The sequence below is a fragment of the Rhinatrema bivittatum genome, chromosome 9 (genome assembly GCF_901001135.1).
Source record: "Rhinatrema bivittatum chromosome 9, aRhiBiv1.1, whole genome shotgun sequence".
Classification (NCBI taxonomy): Eukaryota; Metazoa; Chordata; class Amphibia; order Gymnophiona; family Rhinatrematidae; genus Rhinatrema; species Rhinatrema bivittatum.
The window spans coordinates 76279989-76302604 of record NC_042623.1 but is presented as its reverse complement, the minus strand read 5'-3'; positions in this window follow the sequence as shown (position 1 = coordinate 76302604).

The following is a 22616-nucleotide window of genomic DNA, read 5'->3' as shown; positions in this document are numbered from 1 at the left end:
ATGATTGCCGGTATATAAAAACTCTAAATAAATAAATAAATACTTAAAAACTAAAAGCTTTCGCTATCAGAAAAATAAAGGAACTTACCATTTTATTTGTAGAAGGGTGATATTGAGAAAGCCAACAAGCTGACAAGTTATCCAGCAAAGGTTAGCCAGATAACGTATCCCAGATATTCCGCCGGATAAACACCCATCTCGTTATACTTACTTAAAGTTATCTAGATACCTTTAGCCTGATAAGGTTCAATTCTAACTGGCTATATTTCAGTATAACAGATTAGGTTTGAAAGTTATCCTATTGCATGTAGCCAGATAACTTACTACTTAACTGGCTATATTCAAAATCTAACCAGTTGAGGCTGCAAAATTAAAAAAAAAAAAAAAAAGAATTTTGGGGGGAGAGGAGCTTTAGGCCCAGTCCCCCAACTCCCACCCCAGAAAGCTATTAAAAATAAGTTTGAGCATAGTGCTTGCCCCCTCTACCCTTAACCCATCAAATTTTTAAAAAAGCACTGGATGCAAACCCATTATGTATGACGCTCTCCCTATTTCCTGATAAATATTTGAAAATCACGAGCTCATCCTGCCACCACCTCACCCGTGTGCAAAGTCTATCCTACCCTCTCTTTCCTTCTACCTCACACTGGACCCCTGAATTCCCAGCCAGAAGAGCGGTAGTCTCTTACTGCTCCCAGGTGCTTCTAGAAGTGTACAATAATAACAATGCCATCACCTGTGCTCTCATCTGGGGATCCGGGAGGAGGGTTTGGAGGGTGCAAAAGAGGTTGTGGTAGGGTACAAGAAGGACTCTTGATTTTCAAGAAAACATCAGGGAAGCAAGATGGCTGACCTCGGGATAGTAGCACCTGCATTTTTTTAAATTTGGTGGGCTGGAGGGTAACAGGGGATCAGACAGGCACTATATTCACATTTATTTTAAAGTATTCCTTAGGGTGATGGGCTTGAGATTGAGCCTGAAGGCACCCCACCCCCAATCTTTTTTTTTGTTTGTTTCATTTTGCAGTCATTTTAATTGGCTATATTTTGACTATAACCACTTAAGTAACAAGTTATCTGACTTCATTGGGTTGGATAACTCTAGGGCTACTCTAAGGCTGTCCTAAAGTTATCCATCTAAATTAGCCAGATACTGCTGAATTTCAGCTAAGTTAGTCCTAAAGTCATCAAATCGTGATTCTTATTTTTGCAGGAGTAGTCCCACTACCATAGAAACATAGAAATGATGGCAGAAAAAGACCAAATGATCCTCCCAGGCTGCCCAACAAGTTTATGCTAGGATCTGCTGCACTCTACATGTTACCCCCATGCTTATCAGTTTACAAGACCATAAAAGTCAAGGCCCTAGGATGCTGTTTGAATCCAATTTCCCTTAACTGTTGCCTTGAATGCAGAGAGCAATGTTGGAGTTGCATGAACAGAATTGAGCTTAGTGATTAAGGGTGGCAAGTGGGATGTCACCACAATAGTAGGGTTCCTCCCCTGAAAACGCATTGCAGCTGTATGCTGCATTATTTTATGTCACGGCCAAACATTGCGACACAAAAGAGCACTGCGAGTGGCCCTTTAATGCAATGGTGGCCCCAACCTCATGGGACTGCCATTGACTTAAAGGGCTACTGAGCCCCCCCAAAAAAAAACATGGTCAGACGGTAAGGTTGAGCAGGGATCAGTGCTGATCCCCATTTCAACCCGGGGCCGCATGCACATATTTGCACTTATTTCTAATTTTTGGGGAATTGGGGCTGCCTCAAACTGCAGCCCGAATTTGGAACAGGGTCAGCACTGACTTCGTGCTCAACCTCCCCATTTGGCCGTGGTTTATTTTATTTTATTTTTTTATGGTCGCTTTAAATATGTTTCTAGTTACTACCCCCTACCTGTAACTGTAATATGTTTCAATGTTGCCCCCTGCATATGCACATTTATTACTATGTATTACTCCATTACGTATATTGACTCAATGTTCCATGTTTAAAGTAAAGCCTGTTGCTGCATTACTTTCTCTGTAAACCGATAAGATGTTCAAAACGATTGTCGGTATATAAAAAATGTCAAATAAATAAATAAATAAGTGGCGGGAGCCTCGGAACCCGTGTTAGGGTCCTGGGCCTCCTGCCATACATCTAACACTTCCCTAGGAGGTGTTGTTATTTTACCAAAGCTGACCACCTTCTTCGTCAGTCACAATAAAATATTAGCATCAAATTGCTTATTAATGACCTTCTTTGCGTGCATTTGCATTATTCATGCATGAATATCACATGCAAAGAAAGTTATTGTAATAGGGGAGGATATCTGGGCAGAGAGATGCAAAATATCATGTATATCATGTGATATATCATGTGATATATATATGATATAACATGTGTTAGAGCCCTAATGCAGCTTGATGAATGACCTAGTTAGTGAGATAACTTTGCTCTAACTGGAATGTTCCTGGCTACTTCTTTTTTTTATCCAGCCAAGTTTTAGCTGGATAATGTCTTACCCTGCCAGAACTTGCCCGGTCAGTGTGAGTATATATTTAAACCCTAGGTTTGTCCAGCTACACTTGGGACTAAGCCTGATAAATCCTTTTGAATGTTCACCTCTCAATATATGTGATTGGTCTTTTATCATTTTCTATTTTAACTATATTTATTTATTTATTTACTTATTGATTGATTGATTGATTTATACATTTTTATATACCGACATTAGATCAGTGATGTCACATCGGTTTACAGAAGAACAGAACTGAAATAAGTGTGGGGGGTTCTTTTCTTATTTCTTACAATGATCCATTCATTTAAATTGTATATTAAAAAGAAGCATTCTTGTGATTCACAAGTTTGCTAAGCAAGTGTTCACCTGCTCTAATATGATTTAAAACATTTGTCATTTATTTATGAATTCCAAAAGAGGGATCCTACTCCTTTTGACCTCTCTCTCAAAAGATCATACTCAAAATGCTTCTGAATTAGACTTTATCATACAAATTGAGGATCCTATTTATGGAGCTTAGATTAGAACATCATGGAAATATGAAAACACATTTTTTAGGATTTATACCCAAGGAAAGATTTGCAATTGTCTTATTAGTCCACTGGAATGTGTAGAAATAAGGATCAATAGACAAGATGTAAGTGATATTCTTTTACTGGACTAACTCAATACATCAGGATTTATAGCTCAATACATTGTGTGTGTGAATATATGGCTCATCATCATGTTTGTCTCCAACCTGAGTGTAAAAATTAGCCAATTAATATCTCAAAGGCAAAGAAATCTTTTAGATTATAACAAAATGTTTGGCTTTGAATCAAAGTATTTTTCTTGTGTTTCAGAAAATGTAGTTATCATGGCACTATCTAGACAAGAAATTAAAACAATTGCTTTAATGTTATACCATTCATACAAGCACTAATTATCATTTGAACCTCCTGGAATTAATTCCTACATATTGGGTCCTATGCAATAAACTTGTGTTAATAGAAGTTTAGCATGCCTTGGGAAAGTAATTTAAGTAAGTATAATAAAGTGGAAAGTTGCCCCACACCTATGTTGCTGGTATGCAAATGAGCAGATCTTCCCTTCAAATGAACTCTTCCCTTCTTCACCCCTGAAATGTGCCCAGCCCCTGAGAGCAGAAGGGAGGAGAGCAATCCTAGGAGCAGCAATTGAGGAGAGTACACAGTGCCAGCAGGCCCCCCACCCTCAACTGGCTAAGGAGAGATAGAGACCTCTGGTGGCACTGGAAGGCCAATGTGCTGGCAGAGATCTCATCCCTCACTTGGGAGCCTGGCATGATGGTGGGCCCCACAGCCCCTGAAAATGAAGGACAGAGAAGGACCCACAATGCACGGGAAAGGGTGAAGTTCTGGTAGGGCCCCCATCCCCATGCCAGTGGAAGGGACAGAGATCCACACCTGCCAAAGAGAGAACTGCCAGGTACGGGGAGGAAGGAGAAGGAGGGTGACAGGAAACTATAGGGAAGTGGAAGTGAGAGAAGGTAGGGAGGAAAGGAAAAGGGAGTATGAGATAGCCCAGATTACCCAGATTGCCCTGTCCTTAGATACACTTAATTATTAATAATAATAACAATAATGTGCACATTCAATTGCCACTTGACAAAAGATGTATCACCATGTTAACATGTCAACAATAGTGTGAGCACTTTACTATCATGATTGGAAATCCAAAAATGCACTGGCTAGATAGTGTAAGCATGTTACTTATGAAGGGGAAGTGAAATAGCATGCTCATGCATTACAATGGTTGGACCACGCAATCTGCTACTGTCTTAAAACTCGCCAAAATAAGCTCTGTACCAAAACATAAACAACTGATCAGTTAGTAGATGCTTTTGAGGTTCAGGTTGCTGTTCAGCCTCATCTCTGAATGCCTACAGTGAGAGTAAAAATGTTTGTGCTCTGGCAACCTGTTGTTTACAAATACATTTTTTTTTTTACGGAAGTAAAGGTAGATTTAGTTTTGAAATGCTCAAATGTGTATCTCCTCTATCATTTCCTCTTCTCTATTTGATATTCTATTCCACGTCTTTCCTGTACTGCTGGTGCCCTGTAAAAGCTTTCTATGTATTTTTGGGGGAGGGGAATTGGAGAGGCTGATCAGGGGAGATTGGGGGACGAGGTAGTCTCTTGCCCTGGGAATGGAGGGAATTCACTTCTGGAAGGAAGTACATGCTTTTGTGACTTTCCAGGGGGTAGGGCTGGGCCCCAAACAAAAAATGACTGTTCGTGGACGTGTCTTTAAATGGTAACAGTGTTCATTGGCCTGTCTAACCAAAGCAGTGGTAGCAAGAATTCTGAGAGCCAATGCCAATAACTTGGAGCCTGTCCATGCATATGCTGCTATGAAACCTCTGTGCCTTATATATTGTGACATGTGGATTAATGCTTGAAGAGCCTCTTGGATGTCTAATTGACATATTTGTGATGTGAATATATGTGTTGGCAAAGTTAAGTGTGCTCAAATATTACTCTGGTTTTTAAAGAGCTTCACTTGTTACCGGTTGAGTTCAGGATTAAATTCAAAATTGCCTTATTGCTTCATAAACTTTTGAATGAAGACTACTTGCCCTGGGTGAACACTATGTTACACATTTGCAATCCTTCTCATGCATTGTGTTCAGCCAAGAGAGGACTGTTGGCGATTCCATCAGTTCAAACATTTCATCTCGCTGAATCTCCTGAACCAATATATTCTGTTGCAGGTATTAACCTGTGGAACTCTTTTCCCTTAGGCATTGCAGATGATATCATGTACTAAATTGTTTAAGAAAATTTTAAAGACATTTGTATTCTGCAGGAATTTCCTGAATGAGACACTGATGGATGCTTTTTCAGTTGAACTGTGATTTGTTGGCTGTGATGTTTTGTTTCTGGGTTTTATGTTGCTTTTAATTGTGTGTGTTTGTTGTTGAAAACCACCTCAAGCAGCATATAAATGTAAGGCATCAATAAATAAATAAATAAATAAATATGATCCAGTAGGTTCAGAAATATGCTGAAAAGGTTGGTCTGCAGATTGGGTGACTCTTCATCCAATCCAATTTAGCATCTCTCATAGAAAAGTGCTGGGCTTACCTGATTATATTTAAAAGCAAGAACAGCAAAACAATGGGTGATGATTGTATTGTTGGGTGAGAAAATGGGCTCAGGCTTATTCAAAGACCATATCACCTACTGCTCACACTGTTTATCCCTTGTGTTGGGGGGGGGGGCGGAGAGTGAAATTCGACAGCATCAGACTTCCAATATGGTGTGTCACATTTCTGGATGAGTAGATATCTGCCTATGGTATACCCCTTCCACCCCCTGAAGCCTGATGCTCTTCCACCTAGTACTTGGAGTGGGCCTAATATTCCTGTTATTTGGGGGGGTGCATGGTTCCAAGAGCTTCAGCTGCCAGAGATGTTTTGCTGTTTTGAGACCTGCAAGCACTCCTATTGGATGTTCCCTTGTTCCAGACCGTGGCCTAATTACCCTTCTTCTATGGAACAGATCCTGGACCCTACATATAGAGGCTGCCATACCAGGCCACATCTGCACCTTACTCTACCAGATATATATGCTGACAGTTTATGCCTACAAAAATGTTGCCATATGTAACTCGATATGTTTTGTGTGCATACATAAGTGGCACATTTTTGCAGTTGATTTTAGGGGACATGCTTAGCAGCCGATTTTCCCAGCATTAATTTTCTTCTACACAACCTGTGCATTATGCACCTTTGTCTACTTGCTGGCTGCTCTAACACCATGTCAGCATCTGTGTGACATCTGAGGAGGAGTGAGGGAGTTGTATAGGTTATACCAACCCCACAGCTCAAGAGCAGACAGCTAGGAAGAGCCCTGTTGCTTGGGAACAAGCACACCTACACAGACTGGCTGCCTCCCCTGTACTGGCCTGGCATGTGGATCTATATAATACCTGTTCTCTAAATACCAAATTGGTGCTGACTTCACCTTGCCCCAGCCATGTGACTGGGTAAGGTCTGGGTATCGGACTGTGGCCTGGGCAAAGGTGAGGTAGGCACCATTTGGAAAATGGCGCCAACTGGGACGGGAGCAAGGGCGCATCCGTCCCTGATGCAAGATCCATTATAAGTTAAGGGATGTCTCTGGGAGGCAGGGGGAGAGGGATTGCTCATTTGGGGGCTCCGGGGGCAGGGGTTTGCTTATTTAAGGCTGGGAAGGGGAGGGGAAGGGGTCATGCTCATCAGGGGGCCAGGGGGAGGAAGAGGTCCATCGCAACCACTTTTACCTTTATTTTTATTTTTGGGGAGTCGGGGGTCACATCAACCAGTGGCCCCAGGTTGAAATAGGGGTCAGCAATAAACCCTTCTCAACCTCTCCATTTGGCCGTGGATTGTTTTTTTTATTATTACTAATTTTTTAAATGTGCAGCAGGTGCCTCAGGACCCACATGAGGGTCCTGGACTTCCCGCCACACATCTAATGCATGCCAGAGAGGTGTAGTTTTTTTTATCGCGGCTGACTACCTTCTCGGTCGGCCACAATAAAATATTTCCATAGAACTGACAAGTAATGACCTTCTTTGCATGCATTTGCATTATTCATGCATGACAATTGAATGCAAAGGAGGTCATTGAAATATGGGAGGGTATCTGGGCGGGGACATACAAAATATCACATATAGCATGTGATATAGTGTGATATATGTGCGTTAGAGCCATTTAACGTGCGTTCCGGCCCTAACGCATTTTGATGAATAGCCTGGTAAACCAGCTAAATTTAACTTAACCAGACAAATGGCCATGAATAAGGGCTCCATTCTGTTTGTATTCCATATCTTCTGTTTGCGCTTCATCTAGATGCACTAAGCTTCATTTTATGGGCAATAGTCAGTCACACCATTTCAGGTACAAAATACCCACATGCTTGCAAGATGTTTTTAGAGGGGAAATTCTCTACAGTGTTTCCTTTTAAAATTCTGTAAAATGAAAGTACACAGGCTAAAGAAAGTGCAAGAATTTCAAAATGAAATCACTGTGCTTATTCTGTTGGGACCACCTCCTGGTTCTGCCCCTTCTCCCTGCATAGAAGGGGACAATTTTCAAAGAGATTTTGTTGGTAAAAACCTTTTACCCACAGAAATCCCTTTGAAAATTGTCTCCTTAGGTAGCATTGATTAGGAAAATGAAATATTTCCTCCAGTTAATCTGTAAGATAAGTGAGATGTTGCTTGCATTTTCTGACTTTAAATACCTACTAGAATTCTCAGGTGATGTAAAAGTTTTGATAAATTTAGAAAAATTCAAAATTGTGAACTTCCTTTAAAAAAATGCAGGTTTCTCCTGACAGCATGTTCTACATGAGAATAACTGCTTTTGCCTTTTTTTTTTTGCTAGGTACAGTCATTTTCAGTTGTAACAACTAACTTCTGGCATATGTACTTATGCTTTTTGCCATAGTATAAATCAGAAATCAGACATATAGGAAATTATGTTAGAGATAGTTGTCCATAAAGCAAAGAGCAAATGTAACTGTAACTCCTGTTCTGAGGTCCTCACTGTGGAGTCCACAGGTCACTCTCAATTTCATGGATTCAACATATTCAAACTTCCCATACAGTTCTTAAGTCCCTCTATGTGTTCCAAAATGCCCGGTAAGGGGTAGAGACTTCTCTTTGAGGTCCTGAGTATTGTTAAGACAGTCTTTGCATACAAGCAGTAATACTCACACTGGAAGTTGATTGTGGATTCCAACTTACCTTTACTGATAATTGATGGTGGAATAGTGAGAATGACTATTTACAACTCCTTATGCAATCCAGTCCATTTACAGGTTTAGTTTAATAAATATGTGATTTCGTAACTCTTAATGTGTCTTTTAATGATCCTTGCCAATTATAAAGGTGGTTAAGCAGCTCCCTCCCAAATTTAAGAATGCAGGCAGATGTAACCCAGTTAATATAGCACACCATAAAGTTCCATTTTGCATACTTTTCTCCAGATGTGGTACTTACGTCCCAGTTAAATCTCCTCTCTTCACTATCCAGGTGGTAGTATAATGGTAAACAGCTGATAAGTGCTACTAGTCTTCTCTAAAGCCCAATTACTCCTCCTCCCAAAAATAAATGGTTATTCATTCCATCAGAGAGCTTCAAAGGTCAATGGGTCTTATAGGGTGAGAAGCTACTCTTCTTCTTTTAGATGGTAGCACTGTCCCTGGGCCCTTGGGAAATCAAACATAAGGTAATAATAAACCATTTTCCGAAAGCTAACTGAAAATAAGGAAAGAAGGATGGCCAGAATGTCTTCCTCCAATCAAAATGGTTGAAAGCTGGAATTTTTAAAAAGGAATAAAAGCACCTTTTCTTCTAGTCCATGCCTCAAGTTTCTTTCCAAGAAATCTAATAGTCCTCTTCCCAAAACAAAACAAAAGCAAGGATAAAGCATGAAAGCATGTTGCCGCTGGAAAGGAGCAACTCAAAATCCATATTTATAAAATGGTGCCTTGAATTTTTATAGACCAGGATGCCACCACTAATTTTTCCTACATGGGGAGAGCTATAATCCAACTAAACCTACACTTTTCTCTATCAACTATTTAACTGGTATACTCTTTTTAGTAGAGATTATATAGGGCTGTCTACATAACATATTAATTTAGAACTAGAGTACCATATTAATTTAAGTACAATTTGATTTAAGAAGATAAAACCATAGGGTAGATTTTTAAAGTTATGCGTGGGCATAGATTTGTTCGCGTAACCCGGTGCGAACAAATCTACGCCCGATTTTATAACATGCGCACACTGCCGCGCGCATGTTATAAAATCCATGGTCAGCGTGTGCAGGGGGGTGCTCAATTGTGCAACCTGCACATGCCAAGGCGAGCAGCCTGCCTCCGTTTCCTCTGAGGCCGCTCCGAAATCGGAGCGGCCTGGGAGGGAACTTTTTTCCGGCCCCCCCCCCCCACCTTCCCCTCCCTTCCCCTATCTAACCCACCCCCCAGCCCTAACTAAATCCCACCCCACCTTTGTTCAGAAAGTTACGCCTGCCCAAGGCAGGTGTAACTTGCGCATGCCGGCCGGCTGCCAGCGCAGCATTCCCCAGCCCGGGGGCTGGTTCTGAGGACTTGGCCATGCCCACGGAATACCCCCAGGCTGGCACCACGCCCACAGCCCCACCCCCAGAATGCCCCCAAATGCCACGCTGCCCCCGACACGTCCCCCAAGCAAAGTCCCGGGACTTACGCGCATTCTGGGGCTTTGCGTGAGCCAGCGGCCTATGCAACATAGGCACGCCGGCACGCAGGGCTTTTAAAATCTGCCCCATAATTTTTAGCCATGTTTCAAAATTCAACATGCAAAAACTTCCTCTTATTAAAGTAAATGTACTCTCCTCATGTCTTATCTACCAATTTCCCCTTTTATAGGCTATACTGCTCCCTCTTTGGGCCTGATTTCTGGGTAACCATTTAAGAACATAAGAAGTGCCATGCTGGGTAAGTCGAAATTCCGAGTCCAGCATTCTGTCTCTGTTAGTAGCCAAGCCAGGTCATTAAGAAATACCTTGTAGGTCCCTAGAGATAAGCCGTGACTTTCCCCAAGTCCATCTGGCTAATATTTGTTTATGGATTTCGCCTCCAATCACCTTTTAAACCAAGCTATGCTAGATGCCTTAATCATATCCACCAGCAACAAATTCCACAGCTTAATTGTGTGTTGATAGAAAAAAATACTTAAGTACATAAAAACATAAGAACATGCCATACTGGGTCAGACCAAGGGTCCATCAAGCCCAGCATCCTGTTTCCAACAGTGGCCAATCCAGGCCCAAAGAACCTGGCAAGTACCCAAAAACTAATTCCATGTACCATTGCTAGAATAGTAGTGGCTATTTTCTAAGTCAACTTAATTGATAGCAGGTAATGGACTTCTCCTCCAAGCACTTATCCAATCCTTTTTTAAACACAGCTATACTAACTGCACTAACCACATCCTCTGGCAACAAATTCCAGAGTTTAATTGTGCGTTGAGTAAAAAAGAACTTTCTCCTATTAGTTTTAAATGTGCCACATGCTAACTTCATGGAGTGCCCCTAGTCTTTCTATTATCCGAAAGAGTAAATAACCGATTCACATCTACCCGTTCTAGAACTCTCATGATTTTAAACACCTCTATCATATCCCCCCTCAGCCGTCTCTTCTCCAAGCTGAAAAGTCCTAACCTCTTTAGTCTTTCCTCATAGGGGAGCTGTTCCATTCCCCTTATCATTTTGGTAGCCCTTCTCTGTACCTTCTCCATCACAATTTTATATTTTTTGAGATGCAGCGGTCAGAATTGTACATAGTATTCAAGGTGCGGTCTCACCATGGAGCGATACAGAGGCATTATGACATTTTTTGTTTTATTCACCATTCCCTTTCTAATAATTCCCAACATTCTGTTTGCTTTTTTGACTGCCGTAGCACACTGAACTGACACTGTTCCGACAATTTCAATATGTTATCCACTATAACGCCTAGATCTCTTTCTTGGGTGGTAGCACCTAATATGGAACCTAACATTGTGTAACTATAGCATGGGTTATTTTTTCCTATATGCATCACCTTGCACTTATCCACATTAAATTTCATCTGCCATTTGGATACCCAATTTTCCAGTCTTACAAGGTCTTCCTGCAATTTATCACAATCTGCTTGTGATTTAACTAATCTGAACAATTTTGTATCATCTGCAAATTTGATTACTTCACTCATTGTATTTCTTTCCAGATCATTTATAAACATATTGAAAAGTAAGGGTCCCAATACAGATCCCTGAGGCACTCCACTGCCCACTCCCTTCCACTGAGAAAATTATCAATTTAATCCTACTCTCTGTTTCCTGTCTTTTAGCCAGTTTGCAATCCATGAAAGGAAATCACCACCTAGCCCATGACTTTTTACTTTTCCTAGAAGCCTCTCATGAGGAACTTTGTCAATCGCCTTCTGAAAATCCAAGTATACTACATCTACTGGTTCACCTTTATCCACATGTTTATTAACTCCTTCAAAAAAGTGGAGCAGATTTGTGAGGCAAGACTTGCCTTAGGTAAAGCCATGCTGACTTTGTTCCATTAAACCATGTCTTTCTATATGTTCTGTGATTTTGATGTCTAGAACGCTTTCCACTATTTTTCCTGGCACTGAAGTCAGGCTAACCAGTCTGTAGTTTCCCGGATCGCCCCTGGAGCCCTTTTTAAATATTGGGGTTACATTAGCTATTCTCCAGTCTTCAGGTACAATGGATGATTTTAATGATAGGTTGCAAATTTTATTAATAGGTCTGAAATTTCATTTTTTAGTTCCTTCAGAACTCTGGGGTGTATACCATCTGGTCCAGGTGATTTACTACTCTTCAGTTTGTCAATCAGGTCTACCACATCTTCTAGGTTCACCGTGATTTGATTCAGTCCATCTGAATCATTGCCCATGAAAACCTTCTCCAGTACGGGTACCTCCCCAACATCCTCTTCAGTAAACACCGAAGCAAAGAAATCATTTAATCTTTCGGCGATGGCCTTATCTTTTCTAAGTGCCCCTTTAACCCCTTGATCATCTAACGGTCCAACTGATTCCCTCACAGGCTTTCTGCTTCGGATATATTTTAAAAAGTTTTTACTGTGAGTTTTTGCCTCTACGGCCAACTTCTTTTCAAATTCTTTCTTAGCCTGTCTTATCAATGTCTTACATTTAACTTGCCAACATTTATGTATTATCCTATTTTCTTCTGTTGGATCTTTCTTCCAATTTTTGAATGAAGATCTTTTGACTAAAATAGTTTCTTTCACCTCCCCTTTTAACCATGCCGGTAATCGTTTTGCCTTCTTTCCACCTTTCTTAATGTGTGGAATACATCTGGACTGTGCTTCTAGAATGGTAATTTTTAACAATGACCACGCCTCTTGCACATTTTTTACTTTTGTAGTTGCTCCTTTTAGTTTTTTTCTAACAATTTTTCTCATTTTATCAAAGTTTCCCTTTTGAAAGTTTAGCACAAGAGCCGTGGATTTGCATACCGTTCCTCTTCCAGTCATTAATTCAAATTTGACCATATTATGATCACTATTGCCAAGCGGCCCCACCACCATTACCTCTCTCACCAAGTCCTGTGCTCCACTGAGAATAAGATCTAAAATTGCTCCCTCTCTCGTCGGTTCCTGAACCAATTGCTCCATAAAGCTATCATTTATTCCATCCAGGAACATTATCTCTCTAGCGTGTCCTGATGATACATTTACCCTGTCAATATTGGGGTAATTGAAGTCTACTATACAGAAACAGTTAATAAGTAATGTGCAACGAACCACAATTGTCTCACAAAACACGTTGCAAAATTTTTTTTTAAATTTTTATGTACATAGGATTTTATCTCACAATGTGGACCATCATACCACCCTTGGTTGATTCAGGCAGTAAGCCACGCTTTCAACCACAACGGGTCACATTTAATCATCGGTCCAATATAGTCTTTTGAATTGCTTCAATTTTCTACTTTATTGAATTTACTTTTTTTTATCGTTTTTTGTCCATTTATAATAAAATATTTTTAACGATGTTAGAAGCAGAATTGCCTTACTTGTGCGGAGCGCCGCCGCGCTTCCGAGCTATTATCTTCACTTACTTGTGCAGAGCGCCACCGCGCTTTCAAACCTTTATCTTCAATACTGCCGTGCTTTATAGGCAGAGATTTCCGATTGAAGGTGCTCGTACAACTTAGAGCTCCTGTAGACTACAGGACTACAGGAGCTCCTGTAGACTACAGGAGCTCTAAGTTGTACGAGCACCTTCAATCGGAAATCTCTGCCTATAAAGCACGGCAGTATTGAAGATAAAGGTTTGAAAGCGCGGTGGCGCTCTGCACAAGTAAGTGAAGATAATAGCTCGGAAGCGCGGCGGCGCTCCGCACAAGTAAGGCAATTCCGCTTCTAACATCGTTAAAAATATTTTATTATAAATGGACAAAAAAACGATAAAAAAAAGTAAATTCAATAAAGTAGAAAATTGAAGCAATTCAAAAGACTATATTGGACCGATGATTAAATGTGACCCGTTGTGGTTGAAAGTGTGGCTTACTGCCTGAATCAACCAAGGGTGGTATGATGGTCCACATTGTGAGATAAAATCCTATGCACATAAAAATTTAAAAAAAATTTTTGCAACTTGTTTTGTGAGGTAATTGAAGTCTCCCATTATTACCGCACTACCAATTTGGTTAGCTTCCCTAATTTCTCTTAGCATTTCACTGTCCGTCTCACCATCTTGACCAGGTGGACGGTAGTATACTCTTATCACTATAGTCTTCTCCGACACACAAGGGATTTCTACCCATAAAGATTCAATTTTGCATTTAGTCTCATGCAGTATGTTTATCCTGTTGTACTCTATGGCATCCCAGATATAAAGCACCACACCGCCTCCCGGTGTGGCAATTTATGTCCGGGATGGCATAGAGTCCGCCTTTCTCCAGTTTGTTTTAAATCTTTTACTTACTAGTGTCATGGAGTATCCTCTAGTCCTAGTAAAAAATACTTACTATATATATTTACTATAAGGTTTCATTTCATATATTTATACTTCTTTGCAGCAATTGATTCCATTTTTAGGGAGGGTACCTTTCAAATGGACTTCTTTGAGTAAAGCTCACAGAAATGGCCCTCCTGAAAATGATGCAACAAATAAGCATATAAAATGATGTGCATACATAGTGAATGCGTATGCCTGTACTCGCAAAGGGGAGATACATTCCAGGGGGTGGAGACTGGTAGAGGCATGACATGCACAATTTGCACATACATTTTCATATTTAGAAAGTTTGTGCATAAATTGTCTTGACAAAACTATGAGAACCAAATAGCAGGTACAATTGTGTACATGTAGTTTTTATCAGAGCAATTTTGAAAGCAGGCCTCTGTGATAAGTCTGCTTTGAAAATTGGTATAACTTATGTACAGATTTGCTGGCTAACTTATGCACAATGTTACAAAATTACCCCCATATTGACTAACCCCACTCCGTTTGAAAACCTTCTCAGGTTCGCGCTTCAGTTCTTTGCTTTATATTCATAGTTACCTACATTGATTATTTCTAAACTTGGTCAGCACTGCAGCATATTGATTTACTTATATTCTTAAAGGCAAATGGTTAAGAAATAGGAACTTTCAAACACTCTTCAGACATGAAATAAAATTATGAACAAAAATGGGGATATTAAAGATTTAGAGGCCGATGTACTAAAGCATGTTAACATCTGTCATTAATGCATGTAAAAGCAGTGTTTATCATACATATAAATTGCAAATATTAATTTCAGTTTTCATTTCACTTATAGCATCTTAATTATATGAGCAATCCATGAAAACATAAATACCAATACAATCTTACAAAAAAAACCCCACATTATAAAGAAAAGCTCATACCAGCTCAACCAATACCAGGGGAAGCAGATTCAGCCCTGCCAGGATCTCCACATGTCTGGAAGGGATTATCTCAGATACTGAAGATATTTTTTTAGAGGTTTGCTTGTTATGGGGATTTATATTTTGGAGATCCTGAGCCTGCCGGAGGAGAATTTCACCCCTGTTTTGGAAGGTCAGAAAGGTGCTGCGACTCTCTCCATCCATTTGAAGAAGAGATAGTGGTATCCAGTCTGAGAAAAAAGACAGAAGAATTGTTGTAGAGATTTTATTCTTGGTTATGAGAGGAATTCTTTTGGCCACCAATCGCTGGCATGCTTGACATCTTTCTATGAACCAGAAAGACTATTTTTTGCACTGAAACAAGGACATTAAAAGACTGTTTCCCTGTGAACTGTGGGGTGCGTCTGAAAGTGGAAAGAGGTCTGAAAGTGGAAAGAGTGATCCAGGAGCGACAGTGGCCTTGGGGATTGTTATGCATCTCTGCATTATGGGAGGTCCCTGAAGAGGGGCAAACATATAACTGCACCTCCCCAAGGTACCATAATGTTTTTTGTGTTAATGTGTCTGGAGGGTCTTTTGATTTAATATGCATTTTTGTTTTTGCTGCGTTAATAGTTAAACAACTATTTTGCATACTTTTGCATATCATTAGTTCGTTAGCATAGATTTTGCATTAAAACTATTGAATGCAAGTTTATACACATGAATAACATTATTAATGCATGTTAACCACTTTAAAGTGGTTAATGCATTTAAAGTATGTAAATGCTTGCAATAGCATTGATGTACTTCAGTACACTGGTCCCACAGATTTTTTTAAATTGTCAATTGAAATAACTATTTTTTAAAAATGCTACTAGGATTGCTGCTTTATGAAAAATTTAAACACCTCTAGTCCTCTAATGCTGTAGCTAAAGGCTAATAGCAGAACATTATTAACACAATAGCTAACATGCAATCCTTTATCATAAGGTGGTCAGCAATTCGTGCGGAGCTTTAGAGAAGCTGATTAGTTAAGTTTTCAGGACCTGCTTGAACAATCTGTTTTGACATTTTAAGAATTACTCCAGTTTCTGGGGAAGCCAAGCATACAGTCTAACCTCAACAAGCCTGTGTGCAGCGTTAGAGTTTAATTAAGTCACCTACAGAGAGAATTAGTATGGGGAAAACTGTTTTCTTCAGAATGGGACTTCCAAGCCAGTGAAGGGTATCCATAGGAGACAGCAATTCCAGTACCCTACTTTATTTATTTATTTATTTATTTATTTATTTTAAAAGTTTTTATATACCGCATTATGGACAGGATCTGGCCGTCAAGGCGGTTTACAATAAAACATACATAGTTAAAATAATTCTATTCATTCATACTATATCACACAGTTAAAATAACTATTGATAATTTCTACAAACTTTGTTATATTATTCAATAGTAGTTCTTATTTAAGTCAATTATAGCTGAAAAAAAGTTAACTGATATTAAAAGCAGCAGTAAACAGATACGTTTTCAATTGTTTTTTGAATTCTTTTGTGTTTTGTGTCAGTCTGATTTCTTCTGGGATAGAGTTCCAGAGACGTGGACCTGCGACTGAGAAAGCTCATTCACGTGTCATGTCTAATCACGCAATTTTGATTGACGGGATTTCTAGAATACATTTGTCCATGGAACATAATTGTCTAGTTGGTTTATATATTCTAAGCAGGAAGCATAGCCATTCGGAGTTAGCATTATATATAGTAGGTTGTGTATTATCGTAAGGATTTTTTAAGAAATGCAGTAGGCGTTATATGGTCCATGCGGGATAAGTTACTTAGGATTCGAGCTGTGGAATTCTGAATAAGCTGTTTATTTATTTGCCTCCCCTATCCAATGTGCTAGGTGGTATACATATTGACAATCACAATTAAAAAAAAAAAAGCACACAATATTACAGAAATTACAATATTACAATAAAATGTACTTACTCATCCATTTCTATGAATTATGCATGTTAAAAGTGTTCCAGTAAGTATGTCACTTGCAATTTAATAGGCTACACAGCTATAATGTTACATGATAATATGCTGTGGACAAAAAAAAAAAAATGGATGGGTAAAATTAAGGGCAATGAATTAAATAATAAATAAGCAAAACTCTACTTGTTCAAATTAACATTTTAAACAAAATAGTAGGAATGGGCTAATCTTAATTTGTTGATTTTTAATCTAGTGCCACAATTTCCATAGATTGTTAATCCAAAAAGTTATAAAAGAGGTATAAGTGGAAAGGTGGAGACTTAACATTATGAATCTCTGTGTAATATGGTAAGTTAACTGGAAAGGCCTGTCAAAAATGATGGCCTGAATTGGCCTCCACACCCATGCTTTCCTGCCCTCCTACCTCCACTGCTGCATCAGTCTGTCATCCCGTATGGACCACTTTCTTCCATATTGGTGACATCAATGTAGTGAACTACATGGGCCCCAATCTGCCCCACTGTCCTTGTGTTCCAACTGGTGGAGGCCTGGTCTCCGCACCTGCTGTGCTGCTCACAGGAGCTGGCAATATGCCACAGGCCCGACTCTCAGCTATCCCTGAACTGCTTAATGGTAGAGCAGCAAAAAGCATGTAGTATTGGGTACTACGTGGAGAATACACTTACACAGATACCTGGGTGAAAGAAACATGACACAGACAAACAAAAGTACCTATGATATATATGTACTTTTTAGCCCACAGAAACCCAGCTGATTTTCAAATTTAATATACCTGTGTATATTGCATTTGAAATTATTTTTTAATGCAGTTAAATGTACATATACATTTAAGCAACGTTAAATGATGGTGTAAAGTGTGTTCGAGTATAACATGACTACTATAATCCTTATAATTTTTCTGTTTTAATGTACGTGTGTAGTTCCTGGGCTGACAAGTCCCTGATAGAGTCCAAGTACAAATATCTCAAACATCGTCTTGGATGGTAAAGTCTCTCCCAATGCAGATTTTATCTGAATGCCCAGAAATCCCAGGTTGAGGGGAAGATTAGTCTTCTAGGCTCTATACATTAAGGATAAGCTGGGAAAAAATGTGTTTAGTTTTTTAATTTTAGTTTAATTTAATGTTTATTTTGTTTCGTAAGTTAATAAAAATGAAACAATTATTTTTTATAAATAATCCCCAAAACAGATATAAAAAAAGAAACGGCCTCCAAAGTTCTCCTTACAACCCATCCTTCCCACCCAGAAAAATTACAGAGGCTAGGATCCTCCCTTGCCTGCACTTACCCAGTCCTGTGGGATCCAAAGCCTCGAGCTTGCATTGGCCTAGGCTCTGGGAGGATGCTGCAATCACAGCCTAGGTCCCATGCTAAGGTCTGGTTTGGAGGCCTGGTCCTGATGCCAGAGCCTGGGCCGGATGCCAGTTCATGGCCTTGGCCTAAAATCAGGCCTGATGCTAGGACCAAAGATCAGGTTTCCATGCTGAGCCTCGGGATCGGGCCTAGACCTAGGTGTTGAGGCTGGGCTGTGGTATCAGAATCATGACAGACCCAGTAACTAGGGGCCAGGAAGTTTCCTGACCCCAGCAAAATTTTTCCAATCCTAGGCCTTGGCTCAGACCAAGGCCTAGGCCGATATCCTAGCTTCGCACCTGGGCTTAGGCTGTGGCCATGTGTCAGGCTGCAGCTTATGCTTAGGTGAACTCCTGGCCTCTGGCCTGGGCCTGGGCCCGGGCCCAACTGGTGATAATTATTTTTCAAAATGAAATGTGGAAACCAATGACATTTCATCAGATTTTCTATTTTTTCATTTTGAAAAGAAAACAAAACAATATAGGAAATGTCTTTGTCATTTCCTATTTTATTTCCAATGAATGCATATCCCTACTGTTCATTGGTCAAAGTGCCATCACACCTTGAAGTTCATTATAAACAGCACTGCTAATACCATAATGGTAAACAGCAGCAATAATACTGGAATCAGTTAGTTTCCAACATAATGTTTACTGAAGAACTGTGCAAATGATCAATGGGTTTTTTTTTACAGGATCTGTTGATTCAGAGCCAGATGTAATATCTCTGATATTTAATAAATTTGTAACCATTGTATTTCTTTCTATTGGAGGAGTAGCCTAGTGGTTAGAGCAGCAAACTTCAACCCAAGGAAACCAGTGTTCAAATTCCACTGTTGCTCCTTGTGACCTGGGGCAAGTCACTTTACCCTCCATTGCCTCAGGTACAAAATTAGATTGTAAGCCCTGTGGGGATAGGGAAATCCCTACAGTACCGGAATATAATACACTTTGAAGTGCTGAAAAGCAGAATATAAAAATCTAAATAAATGTTAAGTAAATACAAGCTGTTAAATTTAGAAATTTTCTTGTCCAGTCAAGGGGCAGGGCCCAGCTCCCTCCCAATGACCAGGATATAGTTCTTTAATCAATTTAACAGTGCTTCATGGAAAAGTCCCTGCCTTGAAGATGCTGATAATCCTTTGGTCCTTTCTCAGTGAAAGATATCCTTCCTCTTGTGATACAAAAAAAAGTGATTTTTCTGGGCCCTAGGGCACTCAGTAAAATCAAAAGAGACCAAGCTATAATAAACTAGGGAAACAAAAAAACAGGTGGGAATGGTGGAAAAAACTTCCCCCTCCTTCCAACAAAAGGGTTGCAAACCATGGAACACAAATGAGTAAGGCATTCCACCTCCATTGTTTGCCCAGGTCTCAACTATGAGATCCCAGGGACCTTTGCCTTCCCCTGCCCCTTCCCAAAAAAAAAAATAAAACAAAAATGAGAAGAGCAATAGACATGCTGTCCCTACTAGGGTCAACTCAGGCTTCCACACAGTAAAATGTTGGCAGAGATTTACATAGCATGGGAGCACATCAATTTCACTCTCCCTCATGAGTGAGCTATAAACCCACACGGACCTAGGTATGCCCACCCAGTACTGAATGGATTATACTGCTGATAGAGATCATTTAGGTTCTGTTCACATGTACCCAGAATACCTTCCAGAACTCCTGCTTTTAATGTGACTGTAAGCACTAAGCACACATGTTGTGAATGTATGTGAATTCAATCAATCTACATCACTGCATATGTTATGCACTTGGATTCCAAATAAACCTTCAAAAGGTAAGCCCTACAAATCTCTGCTTGCTTCCCAGTATGCTTGGGCATTCTGATCTTGAGTAAAAAAATAATTAATCCATAAGGTATAGCTAGAGATTGAAACACTTTGGATAAATATGAGGCTCACTCTTGAAAAAAAATGAATTGATTTTCAAACCATTTCTAGCATGTTACGGCTAATAAATTACAAATGATTCACTATCATTTGAAACACACAGATCAATGAGGAATTTGGATTAAAAAGACTGTATCTATGTCTGCTAGATAGCATACATGCAATTACCAAAAGTTTATTTAAAAGCTTCATTAAGGCTTTTTCTCCTATAATGTGAGTATGGGAAAAATCCATACTGGTGAATTTTAAAAGGAGTTACTCATGTAAATGTAACTATTATCATAGCAATTTTCAAAAGCCATTTACGCATGTAAAGTGCACTTACATGAGCATATCCTATGGACAATTCAATTGCATAGATTGTAGCAATTTTCAAAAGCCCACTTACATTTACGCATGTAAAACCCATTTTTAAGCATGTAAGTACTTTTGAAAATCAGCCCCTTAGTGAATCAGGTCCTTAATCAGAAGCTTGCCTGAATTTAAAGAACCTGTACATTTCTTTATCCTCTAAAGTTCTTTGTATTGGCATCTTTGCTATATACAGTAAACTACAGTCATTACAAACTCTCAAGAACATTTAATTTGAGATTTGAGCATAATCTACTGTCATATGGGTGACTGCGATGTGCAACCACGCCCCTCCCCCGACGTCACTGTGAGCTCCGGCGGCGGTTGAAAAGCGCCTCACCATCAGGCGCCAGCGAGCGGGGAGGCCACCCTCCATCCTGGGCCCCCGCAAGAAGTGAACACCATCTTAAATAATAAAAAAGAAACGGAACTATCATCAGGAGGTGAGGGAAATGGGTGACTGAGATGTGTGACCACGCCCCTCTCCCGACGTCACTGTGAGCTCCGGCGGCGGTTGAAAAGCGCCTCACCATCAGGCGCCAGCGAGCGGGGAGGCCACCCTCCATCCTGGGCCCCCACAAGAAGTGAACACCATCTTAAATAATAAAAAAGAAACGGAACTATCATCAGGAGGTGAGGGAAATGGGTGACTGCGATGTGTGACCACGCCCCTCCCCCGACATCACTGTGAGCTCTGGCGGCGGTTGAAAAGCGCCTCACCATCAGGCGCCGTGCGCCGAAGGGGCGTGACAAAGGGGCTCTCCCCTTTGTGCACCCCTTCGTGCAACTCTTTGTGCTTCATTTAATATTTTTATTTTTACGTTTTCTGTTAAGTAACCTTTTTTTCAAGTTCCTACCTTATGCCTTTTTTAACAATTTTATTATAAATGTTCTCTGTATTTGACTATGGAAATATTTTTTTCTGCTTTTTCTGTTTTATGTAAACCGCTATGATTTGCATTTTAATGTAAGAATGTCGGTATATAAAAATTATAAATAAATAAATAAATAAATATGACTAAGGTGCCTACTGTGGGTAAACTTACATACAAAGAAGACAATTATGTGCAAGTTTACCCTTCATATTGGGGCAATTTTGAAACAAGCCATTTTGGTGGGTAAACCATTTTTTTAACCATGGAATTGATTTTCAAATTTATCTTCGTAAGCACATGTGTGTTGTATGAGTGCATGAGAAATTTAATAAATAATGCCAGTTTGTTTAGAATATGTAGCACAAAGCCTATTCTTTTGAATTCTGATTCATTGTACAAGTGAGATAGGTACTTGAAGGCGCCAGCATATTGGCTACCTTATTACAAATAAATAAACCCTCTAACACGAATGCATCAGATTTCTTCTTCATAACAGCATATTTAAAAAATTCAGTTAGCCAGTTAACTTATGCGGATAGCTCTAGTTGTGCCACTGACCTATCCTAAACTTAGTTAGATAAACACACCTAGCTAACTTTAAGAGAGGTGCTCAGCAGCTCAGTTTTGCCCCCATATTAACGGATTCACAATTTAAAATGGCCAACGCCTGCATTAATTAGGGGGATTTGCAAAGAAGACAGGCTCGCGTGCGCCGAGTGAATTTTAAGAGCAGCTGAAATATGCGAGAATCTCCTGCACTACGCACATCTCGAAAGTTTTCAAAAAGGGGTGAGGCGTGGCTTGGGCCTGGGTGTCTTGGGGCCTGGGTCAAGAGATGGGCGTGTAAATTCTTGCGTGTCCCCTGTGTGCAACGAGGTCTCCTGCTGTGAAACTTTACTCATGCTATGGATGACCTGTAAGCTATAAAAGAAAATGAACAAGCCATTTTGGATGGGTTTAAAGGCTTTCAGATCAGGGGAGCCTGGAGGACCTATCCCTTACCTGTTTTAACTGGGCATGAACTGGTTTAATTGGCAATGGCGATGGCGTGACACTTTTAAAATCTCCCGAATTATGTGATAGAAGCCGCATTTGTGTGCACAGCTGCACGGCCACTTAAAACTGAGTGCACATATATGCGTGCAAGTTATAAAATAGTTGCGTGCCTGGATACAGGCTGATCTACGTGGGCAAAGGTACAACTGT